This window comes from Phodopus roborovskii, unplaced genomic scaffold, assembly GCF_943737965.1.
Source record: "Phodopus roborovskii unplaced genomic scaffold, PHOROB, whole genome shotgun sequence".
Lineage (NCBI taxonomy): Eukaryota > Metazoa > Chordata > Mammalia > Rodentia > Cricetidae > Phodopus > Phodopus roborovskii.
This window is the reverse complement of record NW_026125113.1, coordinates 17,699-30,830: the sequence shown is the minus strand read 5'-3', so window position 1 is coordinate 30,830 and position 13,132 is coordinate 17,699. Positions and strand designations below refer to the sequence as shown.

The 13,132-nt window shown below is 39.3% G+C and overlaps 2 pseudogenes; both read right to left on the bottom strand.

The window, feature by feature from the left end:
- Nucleotides 1-1,637: 1,637 nt before the first annotated feature.
- Nucleotides 1,638-2,443, bottom strand: LOC127226001 (insulin-induced gene 1 protein-like; annotated as a pseudogene).
- A 2,214-nt stretch (nucleotides 2,444-4,657) lies between these two features.
- LOC127226017 (interferon alpha-12-like) lies at nucleotides 4,658-5,231 on the bottom strand (annotated as a pseudogene).
- Between the last annotated feature and the right edge of the window lie 7,901 nt (nucleotides 5,232-13,132).

Here is a 13,132-nt window from a genome sequence, read left to right as displayed (position 1 = left end):
CAATGTCCAGAACAGCCCGTTTTCTCCTATTCAAAGTTCAATTTACTCCAGACATTCTCCTCAAATCAAAATAAGGAAAGCCCCAATGCGCCTCACTACATGAGTGAACTCAAACCCAGACATCCACACAGGCACCGAGCTTCTGTCCTGTTTGGGGACCAACTTCTGTGTCATCAAGTCAGTTCCACAGAATTTACAGCAAACCAAAAACACATTTTAGAATACAAAAAAAGAGGTAATTTTGTAAGTAAAATTACTAAAGTAACAAAATTGGAGTATGTCAGAGGACTAGGGCACAGAGGAAGGTGTGACAGGAAGTCTCACAGCTGAGACAAGTATTGCTGAGCTCAATTCCATACACATCTCTGAAATTACCCAAGAACCCTTCTCTGGAATGTAAGGAGTATAGTTTCACCAAGACTCTGTATTAGATATAATGCTGTTGGCCAGGTACTAGTTTCTTTTCTGCTAGCTCTATCTTATTTATTAAACCATTTCTGTTAATCTAATATTTCCACGTGGCTGGCATCCTGCTTTCTCCAGTCTCTCCATCTTGACTCCTCCTTACTACTTCCTCTTTCCTCCTTGTCTCCTAGGGTCCGCCTATCTTGCTTCTCTATTGGCCAACAGTGCTTTATTCATTAACCAGTATGAGAAACATATTTACAGAATGACATCTCCCATCACTGGAACAGCTAATGCAGTAAAACAAACAAATATTTAAGAGAATACAAGGCTCAGATTGGTTTCATACATATTGCACTTGAAATTGAAGACCCAATACTTGCAAATTAGGTTCCATGTGATCTATGTCATTAACACATACAGGGCACTACATGTTTAATGCAGTGATGTGTGCACTCAACCTTTTACAAGATGATAACTGATTGCAAGTTCCATAGGACTGTGGAAAAGTTCTTTCCACCTTGGAGTGACAGAAACTATTTCAGCTTGTGATGATTGAAACAGCACAGAAAGCTACTCACTCTTAGATGGTCAAGACCGTAGACAAAACTTCATTGAATTGAGGAGAAAAGTCCAGCATCAAAGTACTGAGTCATGACTTTGCACTGCCCTTTGCTCTCTATAAGATTGTCTACAAAACCCTACCAGTTAAAAGCATAGTTCCCACACTGATGAGAACCACATGTGAGCTCCTACCTGAGCATGACCTGGAGATGTGGCTGCACAGGAATCTACTAGGAACATGACTTTCCTTAAACTCACTTCTGTCCCCTTCCCTTTACAAAACCCTCTGTTTTAATCTGGAAGGAATAGTCTTACTACATATACTTCATGTCTGTTAAGGACCATCAACCTCTCTCCTTTGGGCACTGACACAAAACTGCAGGTTGGTGATTCATTTTGATTCAAGGCTTTGAAAGATGGCAACTTGCTTTGATTGATGAATGAAATCTAATACTCAGGAAGCTGCCTCCCCCATCCCACTCTCACATACAGCCTGGAATGGAATGTTCCAGTGCAGACAGGTGTGAGGGTGGGTGAGCAAGGTAAGACTTTTAGGTAATTAGTCCTTGCCAACATTTGCTAGTCTAGACCATGTGAACACTTCTTGAGGAGTTGTTTATCATCGTCATCACAGTCTAAATGGGAACAATGAGGATAAAGAGTCTTCATCACACCCAGGACCAGTATCTCCACATCCTGCTTCTGATCTGAACCATGCCCTGAAGCTCATCACTATGAGGCTTTTCCAGAACACACATAGATAACTCACTTTTTACTTCCCCTGTGATGCCTCCTGAGGAAAAATACACACTGGAGCCAAGAAGGAATATAGAGGTAATCTGGGGATGTGTACTGGTAGACACCATAATACACAAGAAACTGAGTGATCAGCATAACTAGGAAGGAGATGGTGATGCCAAGCCAAAGGCCACTTTGAGAGCAATCAAATGTCCACCACAGACCCAAAGATAGGACTGTTAAAGTCCAGAACAGCTGGATATTTTTGGCAAAATCTAACTTGTGGTTGATGTCAATGAATACCACATTAGAGTGCATGATGCTGGATCACTTTTCTGTGGTTTTCCCAGGTGGCTGTCATTGCAGTGGTATGGTAGCTGATAACTGGCTGCCATGCCATAGCATGGGGGCACACACCATGTAAAGGAGGTGTTGGCAATTACCTCGTTGTGGAATTATGTGGCATTCTGCTGGATCTGCAGCAGGTTGGGTACCATGGCCAGGACCATGCCTAATGAGAAGAGCATGAGGCTTTGCCCAACCAGGTCATGGTGCCAGTTGCCAGGCTACACACCATATCCTCCTGTTCCTGCTCTCTGGTAACAGGGCTTGGGCTCTGGGGAACCTAGGAGATCTTTAGATATCAGGCTGCCTAAATAATGCATCAGGGGAGGTTGTACGGCCTTGCAGTGCCAGTGCGTGGGTAGCTCCAGACATGGTCCTGAAGCCTGGGCATCCATGGCCAGGCACAGTTCAAAAGGCATACACTACAACACCACATATAGCATATCCAGTTTCCCCAGGGGTATCCCCTGAGTGAATATATATTATTTTTGTAGCATTTTGAATAAGTATAATTACATGAATAAATAATAAAGTTTTATGTTTTTCCCTGCAAACCTGAACAGTAAAGTATAATATGAACTATATTATCCTTATCCATTTATATTTCTTGGACAATTATATAGTATGCTACTTCAATACTCACTTTACACATATGATGTGATTTGCGGATGTTTGAAGGAGCATGGCCCCTGTCTTAGTTAGGGTTTCTGTTGCTGTGAAGAGAGACCTTGACCACAACAACACTTATAAAGCAAAACCTTTCATTGGGGCTGGCTTACAGTCAGAGGTGTAGTCTGTTATCATCACAGTAGAAAACATGGCATAAGGCAGGCAGGCAGACAGACATGGTACTGGAGAAGGAGCTGAGAATTCTACGCATTAATCGACAGGCAGCAGAAGGAGACTGCCACACTAGACCTAGCTTGAGCATATAAGATCTCAAAGCCCAACTCTACAGTAACACATTTCCTACAGTGAGGCCACACCTACTCCAACAAAGCAACACCTCCTAATAGAGCCACTCAGTATGGGCTGAGCATTCAAATATATGAGTCTATAGGGATCATTCCTATTCAAACCACCACGCAATCCAAATCAAAATTTAAATTATATTTCTTCCAGAAGATCACTTTTGAAATACATCTGGAAACATGAAGACACCAAAGAATAAATGCAGTGTTGTAGTTGTAGTGTCACAATACATGAATTCAAAATACAGCTGTATGTCTAAGAAAGCACCACTGCAGGATTATAACCCCTTACCATGGAAGCCTCTTGCAGTCGATGACAATAAACATAGACACCACAACTGATGAATGAACAGAAAATAAAGGGCTGACTTCTTGGCCCCATGTTCGTTGCAGAAGAGGGAGCAGAATAATTGTAAGAGGCAGAGGCAGAGGACGACTACATCAAGGCAGCTGTCATGGACCCAGCAGGGCAGAATCACAGATGAACTGAGAGTGGCTGTGACTGAGTGAACAAGACCATATCAGACAATAGCCCAGCTTGGAATACACAGGAAAATCCACCTCTGGCTGAGGAACTATGGGAACTAGTGGCTGCTGAGATAGAGATTCAGTCATCATCAGGGATAGAGAGAGGCTACCCAAGCTCCAGGAGATGGCCCTGTACCCATGTACAACTAGAAGGACTAAGATGGAGAAGGATAAAAAGGAGGAGGAGGGAATCGGAGAAATATCCATGAAATTGAGAAGGAGTAGTCTGATATTTCAAATGATTGATTTTAGAGGATTTTACTTCCCTGGTGCCATTATTCCAAGAGATGTTTCATGAGGCCGTTATGAATGGGGTTGATTTCCTGATTTCTTCCTGGTATGTTTGTCTGTGGTATTCTGGCAAGAAAGTAATTTTTCTGTGATCTATTTTTATCACTGTACATGATCTCACTAATATTTAGAGCCCAAAACTGTTAAACACATAGAAGTTGAGATTAGACGATAACTACCAGATATCAGGGAGGTCAGAGGAAGGACTTCTCTGGGGGAATATTAGGTCAAAGTGGACTAAGTCACATGTGACAGGAGCAACATTCTCTGGCTTTCTATTGCACAGCATTGTGGCTGCACATCCAGAAGAACACTATATGCTGGGAAGAAGTAGAGAAACAGATTTAGAGTTTGTCTGAACACTATGCAGTGTATATATGATCCAGGGTAATTTTTCAACAATGTGTCCATTTATATAATTTTTATGGTATAGAGTATCAACTTAAAAAGACTGGAAAAATTAAAAAAATATGGAGTTAACAAATCAAAAGTATTATATTCAGCAATATTTAATAGAATACACAATAATTTAGTATATGATGATTTACGACATCAAAGAAAGTAGAACACTAAAGATTTAACTTAAATAACTTAAATTATATAAGTTTTAAAATACATAATACATACATATATACACCCTAAAGGATACAGGATAAATGCCTTTACATATAGACAAAATGTGCTCAGTTTTGTTGAAATGGCAAGGCCGGTTGATTGAATTCATGCCAAAATAAATGAAAGTTTTTATAGGAGAATTTATGCAGTGAGGTGCAGTGTCCTAGTCCATGAGAGTCCTCTGCACTTTAGCTCAGGACTTACTCCTTCTCCTCACTAAATCTTGCCAGCAAGGTGTCTGAGGGAAGACAATGCTCTCCAGACTTCTGCTCTGACCACCTCCCAGGCACAGGGGCTGTGGTTCTTCTCTCTCAGGTAGACAGTGATCCTGTGGAAGTATTTCCTCACAGCCACCAGGGAGTCTTCCTGGCTCAGGGGAGGTTCCTGCTCCCCCACCTGCTGCATCAGACAGGCTTGCAGGTCATTGAGCTGCTGGTGGATGCTAGTGCAGAAGGTGTCTAGGAGGGCTGTCTCCCAAGCAGCAGATGAGTCCTTTGAGCTGAAGAGGATGAGGACCTGTTGGGTCAGCTTGTGTAGGACAAGGATGGCTTGAGCCTTCTGGATGTGATAGGCATCCACTTTCTCCAGAGGGAATGCAAAGTCTTTTCTGTCCTTCAGGCAGGAGAAGGGGGAGAGTCTCCTCATTTGTGCTAGAAGTGTCAAGGCTCCATTGTTCCTGAAGTTATGAGTCTGAGGCAGGTGACATCCCAGAGAGCAGGTTGACCAGTAGTTCATCATCACCAGGGCCAGCAGGAAAACACAGGGTCTGGCCATTGTGGATGTTGCAGCTGCTGCTGGTCCTCTGGGCTGTGTAGTCCTAAACCTTTGCCTCTAGGTTCTCTGAAGACCATGCTGGGTCCATGTGTCTTAAATATGAGAAAGAACTGGTTTCCATTTTCTGAATGCTGTCCCTTACTTCCCTATTCTCTTTTCACTTTCTTGCATCATTATCTTCTTGGGTCTGGGTATTTTTCCCAACCAATTGAATCTTCTTTATTGTGCTAACTTTGCCTTCTCCTCTCAACAAAGCCATTTTAGAGTTCTCTTAATCAATTTTCATTAAAAATTTTTTTGCCATATACAACACATCAAATTTATGAAATTTACTCATCTATGATGGGATATATCATTCTGTATATATGTAAAGAATAAAAAGAATCTCATGAAAAATGTCCACTTAAAAGGTGTTGAATGCTTCAGTTATCAACATTCTTACAGCACACATGTGATTCCGTGTTTGGTTTTACAGCATCCATGTAAATTCAAGCACTGTAGCACCTGGACTCCTGAAAATTTGGACTTGACACAGACAGGTCCAGTGAGATCCCAGGCAATCCAATCTAAGTACAATGCTGATACCTGTCTTAAGGGAGAGAACCTAGACATGCAAATGCAAATACACAACATGTATATCTTACACCAAACACACAGTAACAAAAATATAAATTTTAAAAAGAAAAAATAAATCAAGCCAGGTGTAGTTACTCATATGTTTTTTTTTCTTAACATTTGGGAGGCAGATTGCAGACTACAGTCAAGATTTCTGTGTCTTCTTAGGATTCCCATTGCATTACAGCATCCCCAGCCAGCAGGAAGCTGTTTGGAAAGAATAACACCCAAACTCCCAAATATTGTCTATAAATGTTTGCGTTCATTTAAATGGGGTTGTTTATAAATGGTTAATGATCACACCAATCTCTTTAAAAGGTAAAACGAGAATTATGACATAGATGTGAATACTTTGTTTTGAAATGGACTTTCATTTATTGATACAAATTTAATGGCAATTTTGTGATAAGTATATTTCTCCTCTTGCTTAAGTATTGTGATTATATAGCTCATTTAAAATGTATAATTTAGTACAAATTACAAATAGTTACCTATAGTTGTCAAGACTTATAACTAAGTTTGTCAGGCTTTTATAGATATATAGAGATATATTTCAAATGGATAGGCATCCTTCAGACCTTTCAAAGATCTACAGAAGTGGCATTTAAAATGGTTTAGAGTTTTTCTTAACAGTGAGGCACAATTATTCTTGGAACACCAACTGCATCAGAAAGGAAGAGGGACATCAAAGAAACTTGTTATGGAGTTTTCTTCCAATATGGCAAGACTAGTCATTTGGACAAGATACTACTCTTGTCTATACAGTTTAACTATATGCTTTATAAAGTAGATGTGCAGGACCCACAGGAAAGTGACTGCTGAAACAACATGGACAGTATTATGGGGTTTCTGTTTCATGGAAGAGTGTCGCAGACAGTCTGCAGGACACAGAAAAAAGTGACTGACAAACTGCCAACATAGGCTGATGGTTTAAAATTTCCTGCTTTGCTGAGGAGTCTGCCAGATATACTATGGCCTGTAGGCTGGAGATGGAACATTACAAAAGAACTTTGGGTGACAGACCAGGCAACAAATTGTCTCTGTCAATTCTAGAGTTTATATTAACCCTCTGTGGTCTTTGATGGAGTTAGACAGTTATAGATAGTTTTCTGTAGGATTAAAGACATGTTACATATAAGACTTTAGACCCACAAAGATAGGATAGATGATAGAATATTTTCTTTAAACTCCTGATAGTTTTAATGGACTAAATATTGTTAACTGTGGTTCTTATTTGAAACTGTTTTGTCATATGTAATTTTACTATGTTAAAGTTAAATCCATTCTCTTTATTTTAGACAGAAAAGAGATGATGGGAGATGTCATTCTGGAAATCACTGTTGGCAAACAGAAAGGCAAGATAGGCGGTACTAGGAGACAAGCAGGAATCTGGGAGAGATAGGAGAAGAAGTCCAGATGTAGAATATGAGAGAAGAGGTCTGGACCCCCTCTCTGGTAAGATATGACCACGTGGAAACACTTAGGTTGATAGAAATGAGTTAATATTTAAGACAGAGCTAACCAATAAGAAACGATAGTAACCAGTCAACAGTTTCATATTTAAAAAATATTTGGGAGGCAGAGGAACACTGATTTCTGATCTACATATTTTGTTCTAGGACAGTAACAGACACCTAGAGAAAATTCATAAAAAAAAAAAACAGTAAAAACAAAAAGAAAAAAGAATGCTCAAATAAATTGAGAAAGTTCAAGTCTCATACATTTATTGAAATGTAAAGATGAGTACATTACATCTAAATATACAATTGTTAAAGATATTGTACATTAAAAGTAATAGAAATATACAAACAAACAAATAAATGAAGTATAAGGTCTGTCCTTTCTGAAGCCTGTTGTTCGTGTCGGTAAACATCCACAAGCATCATGAAATTAAATTACGTGCCCTCTGTTCCTAAAGAAATGTCTCTAAAGTAGGAGTCAGAGTCTTTTCAAAGTGACCACAGTGCATGGGAATATTTGAGATGACAGAGCAGTCAGAAAGAATATTTCAAACATTTTCATTTTCACAAATTTTCTCCATAGTGTTTTTTTCCTTTTTTATGGTTCATTTATGTGTTCTCTTTGTGGCCTGAAAGACAATACTCAGATACTGTTTGAAATAAAATGTTAATTTTCCTGGTAAGCCTTGGGTCTATTAAATATAAATATAACGTGTTGTTCCAATAGGAAATATCTGTGGTAGAATGTCAAAGTGCATACACCTATGAAAAAAATACACCAAATAACCAAATTTTTAGTGTTAGTCTTCACCCCAAGCAGTTTCCCTTGCATCATCCCGGAGATGATGCTCTCTCACCTCTGTGAGTTTCCTTAGAGATTGGGCAGAGCGTTTCTAGCACAGAAGCTCTTCAGAATGAAGAAGCAGGTGATGATTTTTTTTCTAATTAGTTCCATGGTGACTCATAACATTTGACAGCTTTGCTAATAATTCTCTCTTTCAGGGAACCAATTCTTGCAGGCCATGGGGTTGTGCCTCACTGTTCCCCAAAGTCAGGACTAATGTAGGTATCTCCCTTTCTGTCTGTCATTTGAACACTAAGGTCTACAGTGCTCTTCAACCTGTAACAAGTACCCCTATCCTGAATGCTGGTTCCTTCTTGGTCAGTGTGTAGAGAATCTGATGCCAATATGATACCATTTTCCAAGTACCATGTGACTCACTCAGTGGCTTTTGAGTTACCCACACTCTCTGCTGCACAGTGACACAATACCTTCCATCCTTCTCTTGTCCCCCAGCCCCTGAGAGTGTGCTCACCACATCCTGATGACTTCAGCTCTCATACTGGATATTTTGCTTGGCTTTCAGAATCTATATCCTAGAGGGTTACTGTTCTTATTATGTTCATGTGAAGGGCTTTTTAAAAATGTAGTGACTCACATTTCTGGGGATCAGAGTACTAAGTAATTCCCAGATATTAACAGCAATAATATGAGTTGCCTATATTGAAGAAGAAAAAATTTTTATACAGAGTAGATACATTTTCTGTTTGTCTTAATTTCATACATAGTAATTATTGTCAAATACTCCTCTATGGTGAGCACTTAATCATTGAATATTTGTGTTTGAAGTGACTGGATTAAACTATAAGACACTCTGATGTCTGATCATTAATTACAGTTATGTGGGAACCAAGCTCGAAAATTGTTTATCCAGTTTCACTGTAGTAAGTGATCGAGGTCCTTGCATCCCCATCTCCATTCAACTCCAAAGTGCATGGTAAAGACTTTCAGACTATTCTTCTGGGAGAGGAAGAGCTTTGTGTCCTTAAATTGTTCAAAATTTTTCTTTTATTTTTATTGTATTTTTGAGGTATTCACTTAATGGTGGATTCTGCTAACTGCCTTTCCTTGAATTTACTCACTAATGATGTTAGACAGTAAAATGTCACAATTGGATAGAATCAGTTATCTTTGGTTTTTATTACATTTAACATTTACTTACTTATTTACTTTTGTCTTTTCTACTTTCCTAGAGAGCAAAACCTAGTTTTGGTTTTTAGCCTAGAAATAAAAATGTGACATCAGTTGTTACAAAATAAAAAGAGAGGGAAGTGACTTTTGCTGATTAGATGGGAAGCAATATCAGTAATGTTAGCAACATTCAGTATAGTACTCGGGAAGTCTTACCATAATGAAATAAAAGAGTTTGTAACATGTAAATGATGGCATATCAAAAGTGACCTAAGATTTAATGGAGTTTCATTGAAAACTTAACAACATTCCACTCAGAACTGGCAATGAAAGTTCTTAGATATACATAGAAGCACAAAGCGCAGTGGTAGCAGTATTACAATAGCTGAATGCATACCCTACAGAGTTACAGTAATTAAAATAGCAGGGTGCTAATACAAAAGGAGATACAAGGATCAGTGCAAAGGAACTCTTTTCCCAGGATTGAATACACAACAGCTATACCCCACCTGAATGGCTCTCAATTATCACTAGCACACACTGGTGGGATGAGATGGGTCTCTTTTGTAGTTGTGGCTGGGAGAAGGAAACTAAATCTATGTCTGCCACTCTGTACAACAACCAAGTCCAAATGATACAGACTTGAACATGACACAAAAACTTTGAAGTTTGTGAGTGATACATAAATATTTCATTGCGGCTGTAGGCAAGGGTTTTATGAAAAGAACACAAAGGCCTTGGGAACAATTTGAACTGAAAAATGGGAAATTAACTAAAATATTCTTTAAAAAAATGTCAAATCTTCTGCATAGCAAAGGAACACTGGCTTAAGTGAATATATAGCCTACAGGAAGAAAGAAAAAACATTCTCACTACTCATATTGCTATACATTAATACTAGAATGGATAAAGATCTTTAAAAGTGCTAAAACAATACACAATTCCATTAATTCTAGGACAAGTTAATGAAGAGATAGTTCTCAAGAGGTCAAGTTATAAAGTGCCGATGAACATTTTAGAAAATGTCCTGTGGTGATATATTGTTTATGATCTAATAAAGGTTCTGGAGATCAAAATACAAAACTAGTCACAGCCATAGAGCCTGGCAGTAGTGAAACATGCCTTTAATCAAAGGACCAGGAGACAGAAGCAGATTGATCTTTGTTAGTTCAAGGTATCCCTGAGCTATACAAAATTGATCCAGCCTAAAAGAGAAACAGCTCACACAAAAGAAATCTCAGCCCTCAGGATCAGACGCTTTTAATCCCAGCACTAGGGAGTGATATTGCTGGGCTTAGAAAGGAATATAAGGTAGGAAGAGACAGGAACTCTGAGGATTGTAGGCTGAGACTTGGTGGAGAGCAGTGTACTGTGCACTGGGCATACCCTGAGGACTTGTAGAGACAGGATCACCCATTTTGGTTTGAGGTAGAGGTAAGACTTAGCTGCTTTGCTTTTCTGATCTCTCAGTGGCTTTATTAAATCGTAAACAAAATATCACCACAATGTACAGCATCATTAATGGTCAGGGAATTTTAAATCAAAACTACGCTTACATTTCATCTCACCCCAAGCAGAATGGCTAACATCAAGTAAAAGCTGGTTTGTTTTGACTAAAGGTGAGTAGGAACATTTATATTTGGTGATAGGGATGTTAATTAGTGATGACACTATGGGTGTCATTATGTTTCTCAAAATAAATTTAATAATGAAGCTACAATAAGATCCAGCTGTATAACTTCTGTGTATACATCAGAAAGAGCAAATTGAACTGACCATAGAGACTTCTGCAATCCATGTTTATTATGGTACCATTTACAATAGACAAAATATTCAATTAGCCTAGATGTATGGCAAAAGGTGAATGAGTAATTTAAAACACACACACACACACACACACACACACACACACACACATATATATATATATATATATTCAATTATGAGGAGAAATAAAATAAAGGGTAAATACAACTTTTATGTCTAATATGTAGCAGACTTTTCTGATACAAATAAGAATAAATCAGACAAACAGCTGACCTGACCAAGTGAGAGCATATGGACCCCAGTCATGAAGCTGGGAAACCAGCATTGGACCAAACCAAGCCTTCTGAATTGTGGGTGTCAGTTAGAAGGCCAGGGAAGTCTATGGGGCCTCTGACAGTGGAACCAGTATTCATTCCTAGTGCACAAATGGACTTTGGGAGTCCATTCCCTATTGCGGTAAATAAGGGTCAGGATAAACAAATAGGCCGAATAGATGTTTATTCAGGGAGAAATAACTTACAACCTAGACAGATGAACACCAGGAAATTCAACCCGATCCTCTCCTGTCCGAGTCACGCCAGAAAGAGAGCGCCTCCCTGGCCCCCTCCGACCTCCTTCCTCAGGTCACCTCCGCCCATCGCTCCACCCCCCAATGGGCGTGGTCAGTGCTACAGAAGGACTACCTCACTACAATTCCCCATGGAAAGTTACTCTCTCAGCCTAGGCCCTCCCCAAAAATGATATGACAGATTTTTATGATCCACCATGGAAGATCTCATCCTCCCTAGGGATTGAATGAGTGTGGGAAAGGGGGTCAATGGGGAGCATGGGAAGATGGGAGGGTGAGGGAACTGAGATGGATATGTAAAATAAGATTGTTTCTACATTAAATAAAAAAGATTTTTAAAAAGAACACTAGAACACATTTGGATACAAATGTCACACTAAAATGTGTAGTATTTACAAGACACCACACCTTGATCAAAGTATATCAATTTGACACTAACCCTGAAGAGTCCCATTTTTTGGCTAGCTCTCACAAAGTGGAAAGGTGCTTTTCACATTTCTAGGGAAGAAAATACATTATACATCTTAACAAGCTATGAACCCTGTGAGCTACTATCATGACAGTCCTGGAAAGCCACACCCATTACAGCAACAGTGGAATAAATGTTATGGGAGAAATCAAAAATGTTCTAATGGGATCTCTGGCCTGCTCCAAAAGAAGAAACTCATGCCTTGTACTATAAACCTGGCTAAGAACCCATGGCTTGGAAGGTCAGAGGACCTACTGCTATAAGTGACACAGTATCAGAGACCCTTCTAAATACTTGCTTACCTTTACACACACAGGCTAGTGCAAAACTCATTCTTTTCCAAAGAAACGTCTTTGTGCAGAATACAGTCTTTCATACAAATACTCATAGTTAATCAAAGTCCAAACCACAAGTGTGGTAGAGTGCTCTCCCCTAAATGGATTGTCAATACCACACCTCCTTATTCGACCAAGGCTCAGGGAACATTGCAGAAGTGGCAAAAGGATTGTAAGGCCACAAGGTGGGGAAGGTTGCTGCAAAGTTATCTTTGGACATAACAGGGCCATTGGACTCATGAACTCAAGACAGCTGTGATTGTGTGCACGAGATATACATAAGCCAAGCCAGTCTACACTCCAGCATGGACAGGGAAGAGGCTCACAATGCTCCATCACAATATCAAGTCCCATTGGCAGTTGATGACCAATGAGGAAGCGCTAATTTTGTTCAGTGGTGTGACCTATGGTACATGACCCATTATTCCAGGGCTTCTACCCTGTACCTATGCAAATATGGAAAGTACTAATTGATCTAGATGGGTGGTAATAAAAGGAAAACAAAGAAAAACAAGAAGAGAATGAGTTGGGATAAGAATATGGTAGGGAAGTCTGGGAAGATTCCAATGCAGGAAGGAAATGGTGGATATGATGTAGCTATATTGCACAGATATATAAAATTATCAATAATAGATTCAAATTGTAAAAATTGTACCAAGTCACAGTTAGATAAGAAACAGATTTTCTTGCTTAATATTGTACAACACGTTGACAA